We start from the raw sequence: 4261 nt of genomic DNA on the forward strand, positions 1-4261 counted from the left end.
GCAGGAATGCCAAGTTGGCTCAAGTTAGCTCAAGTTTCAGCATAACTGAAGGTCAACAGATAACAAGATGTTATATATTTTGTTCTCATTACATTTTTAGCTACAATCACAGAATCACAGAATTTCTAGGTTGGAAGAGACCTCAAGATCATCGAGTCCAACCTCTGACCTAACACTAACAAGTCCTCCACTAAACCATATCCCTAAGCTCTACATCTAAACGTCTTTTAAAGACCTCCAGGGACGGTGACTCCACCACTTCCCTGGGCAGCCTGTTCCAATGCCTAACAACCCTTTTGGTGAAGAAGTTCTTCCTAACATCCAACCTAAAACTTTCTGGGCACAACTTAAGTCCATTCCCCCTCGTCCTGTCACCAGGCACGTGGGAGAACAGACCAACCCCCACCTCGCTACAGCCTCCTTTTAAGGTACCTGTAGAGAGCGATAAGGTCACCCCTGACCCTCCTTTTCTCCAGGCTGAACAAGCCCAGCTCCCTCAGCCGCTCCTCGTAAGACTTGTTCTCCAGACCCCTCACCAGCTTTGTCACCCTTCTCTGGACTCGCTCGAGCACCTCAATGTCCTTCTTGTAGCGAGGGGCCCAAAACTGAACACAGTACTCGAGGTGCAGCCTCACCAGAGCTGAGTACAGGGGAACAATCACTTCCCTAGACCTGCTGGCCACACACTATCAACCATCACTCCCAGGTCCTTCTCCACCAGGCAGCTTTCCAACCACTCCTCTCCCAGCCTGTAGCTCTGCTTGGGGTTATTGCGCCCCAGGTGCAGGACCCGGCACTTGGCCTTGTTGAACTTCATGCAGTTGACCTCAGCCCATCGGTGCAGCCTATCCAGATCCTCCTGCAGAGCTTTCCTACCCTTGAGCAGATCAACACACGCACCTAACTTGGTGTCATCTGTGAACTTACTGAGGGTGCACTCAATGCCCTCATCCAGATCATCGATGAAGATATTAAGGAGGACCGGCCCCAGCACCGAGCCCTGGGGAACACCACTAGTGACCGGCCTCCAACTGGATTTGACTCCATTCACCACAACTCTTTGGGCCCGGCTATCCAGCCAGTTTCTAACCCAATGAAGTGTATGCCAGTCCAAGCCAAGAGCAGCCAGTTTCTTGAGGAGAATGCTGTGGGAAACTGTGTCAAAAGCCTTGCTGAAGTCAAGGTAGACCACATCCACAGCCTTTCCCTCATCCACCAAGCACGTCACTTTGTCATAGAAGGAGATCAGGTTCATCAAGCAGGACCTGCCTTTCATAAACCCATGCTGACTGGGCCTGATCACCTGCTTGCCCTGAAAGATTTATTCTATCCTAAAATGAGTTTATACAATGTCACCATAAACTCCTCCCAACTGTGCTTGCACAGTGCCTTCTGGTGGTGGTTGTCGGGGAGTCATGGGGATGAAGTCCGATAACTCCCCTTCATCACCACTAGCTGACCCCCTGCCTTGTACAGACTCAGCTGCTCCTTGGCTCTTGTCCAATCCACAAGGTTGGTCTCAAGTGGTTTTTGAGACAGGTTCCCCATTCTGTCTGGAATCATCCTCTGTGAGGGGCCCCGAGACTCCTTGTTTCAGTTAATTTGCACAGTGGTAAGCAAAGACACTCAGCAGTATCTATTTTAACGTGATTAAGCGAGCCCCCATTCTTCCATTCCTGGCTTTAATAATTACAATTGTTTTATTCAGAAATCATTAATGTGATTAAACAAGCCCCCATTCTATCCCTAGCTTCACTGTCATGACTAGAGGCTCTGTGGTTTTTGTTTTTACTGATTTTGCATTGCTCATCCTGTTTTTCTTACCTATCCTCCTTATTTTAGGACAGCAGGACCTTCCCCTTATCTTCTTAATATATTCCCTGCTGCTATTGAGATGGGAAAGATGCTAAAACTTATCCGAATTAGTATTTAGCTACATATATGGTAAAATATCCCAGTTATCGGGGATGTAAATGAGAACCTAAAAATATCATAATTATCCGGGATGTAGATGAGAACCTTACGAGAAGCACATGTAAAAAGCAGATATCACTCAAGGCCAACAGATAAGGGAAGAACAAACATCTCGTTAGGGAAGGATGAACAACTTGTTGGCAGAAAACAAGGCAAAGATAAGCAAAAAAGGCATAAATACCTACCAACAGAAGGTCAAAGTCCACAAAGGTAAAAAGTTGAACCTCCTCTTCCTCGTTGCCTTCATCCTGAAAGACCCCTGCCCACGACCACCAGACTACATTGCACAGGCGCAACTGGGAGGAGATAAGGGAGGAGTATGGAAATGAGTATTTGGAAGAGGTCCACCTGTTCAGGGAAATTAATGAATATGCGTTAGAGCTCATGTAACATGGAATAGTATTCATGTATAACACTGTGAGAGATGACTGAGAAGGTGCACATTTTTTGAGGGAAGCTATTCCCCAGGCTGGTGCGCACTTTTTGAGGGAAGCTATTCCCAGTGCACCACAATAGGGGCCAGCAACCCCCTCCACCCCCCCCCGCCCCCGACATCTCTGTCGGCCAGCGACCCCCCCCCCTCGACATCTCCATCGGTCAGCCTGTAGCGTACCCTCCTCCCACACGGGGACTCTGCTGTACGCCAGACGTCTCTGCGCGACTTACCAGCCGCCCCGGCCACCCGCACGACTTACAGGCCCTTCCTGTACCCTAAAACTTACCGTTTGTCCGCGGCCTCAGGAGGTCTTTGTCTGCTCCCGCGGTGAGCGGCTCAGAGCGGAGGCTCCCCCGAGGAAAATGCTCGGGGTGCACCTAGGGGCGTCCGCTCCGCAGCCGATCCCGCAGCCGAGCGGAACGTCTCTCCCGGCCCGCTCGCCAAACTGCCTTGCGGCAAACAGAGTCCACAGTCAGTAAGACTGCAAAAGTAGGTCTGTTTATTCAGCGCTGGGCAGCACGGGGGGATGGTCCCGCCAAAGTCGTGTGCAGCGCACGCGGCAATTTGCCGCGGTTATACGCAGCCAGCAAAGAGATACATTTGCACGAAGTTTCACAGCGCGCCTATACGTATTCACAACCTGTCCCCGCCTCACGGTAAAAGTAGTTCAAGAAGTCATTTCCACAGGCACCCCCCACCCGCGCTTGCGCAGTGTCTCCCGGTGGCGGTCGTCGGGGGTCATGGGGATGAAGGTTGGTGGCTCTTCCTCGTCCCCGCTAGTTGACCTCTTGTCTTTGCGCAGAGTCGGTTGCTCCTTGGCTCCTGCCCATCCGCAGGACCGGTTTCTGCCAGTTTCTTAAGACAGGCTCCCACTCTTATTAATAAGAGACTGACCTCGGTAAGGGGCCCAAGGCTTCTGGCTTTAGTTATTTTGCACAACGCAGCGTAGTTGGCAGAGACACCAGGTAGCATCCTAGTCGCATGCTGTCAGCGCTCTCTCTCTACCTGATGCGATTCTCCTAAGTGCCTCTGTCGCCAGCGCCAGCTGCAAGCCAAAGAAAACCTTCAGAACCATGCTGCCCCCGCCGCGCCCCGGGCCGCCCCGGCCACTGGAGGCGGCCGCTTCCCCAGCGCAAAGGGGCGGCATGCGCTGGCGGGAGCGCGAGGGGGCAGAGAGCCGTTCCGCCCCGTGGAAGGGGCAGCGAGGCGGGAAGCGAGCGCACGCGCTGCGCTGGGCCGGGCCGCGCCGAGCCCCCCGCGGAGCCGGGAAGCCTGCGGCGGCCGGGCGGCGGCTGCTGAGGGGCCGCTGCCCCGTCCCGCGCCGCGGAAGCGCCGCGCGAGCCCCCGCCCAACAGCGGCCTGCCAGCTCTGTCTTTGCACAGCCACAGCAACCTCCCGAGGGAGGTGCACCGTTCCCGGAGGTACTGCAATACCGGGACGATGCGCGGAGCGGAGGGAGCAAGCTCCGGATCCAACTCCCGAGCCCAAAAATCCGTTTAATATAAAGTCCTCTCATCGAGGACGTATCAGATATTAAACTGATAAGAACAGATACTACACTTGATCTTAGCCAAAAGGCCGAGAAGCGATGCCGACCAACGCCTCCCCCGCGACACCCGCTCCCGCGCCCACCACCCCTACCTCACGGCCACCGCTCCACCGCCCGCCCCCGCCCTCCCGGGCCTCAACCCGCCGCCCTCGCCCGCCCTCGCCGACGCTACGCTCGCGGCCGCGACCCCCAAGCGCCCCGCCGCCGCGTCGCCGGGGCCTCCCAGCGGCCCGTTCGGGCCCCCAAGCGCCCGATTAGCCGGGCCCCGCGACCAATTTGCATGCCCCGCCCCGCGCACCGCC

At 55.0% G+C, this 4261-nt stretch overlaps 1 non-coding gene across 1 annotated transcript; it reads right to left on the reverse strand.

Moving 5' to 3' along the window:
* Window positions 1-3809: 3809 nt before the first annotated feature.
* LOC116485213 lies at window positions 3810-4000 on the reverse strand. The gene has a single exon (XR_004252817.1). It is a non-coding gene; the product is annotated as a U2 spliceosomal RNA (small nuclear RNA).
* Between the last annotated feature and the right edge of the window lie 261 nt (window positions 4001-4261).

The sequence above is a fragment of the Aythya fuligula genome, chromosome 1 (assembly GCF_009819795.1).
Source record: "Aythya fuligula isolate bAytFul2 chromosome 1, bAytFul2.pri, whole genome shotgun sequence".
Lineage (NCBI taxonomy): Eukaryota > Metazoa > Chordata > Aves > Anseriformes > Anatidae > Aythya > Aythya fuligula.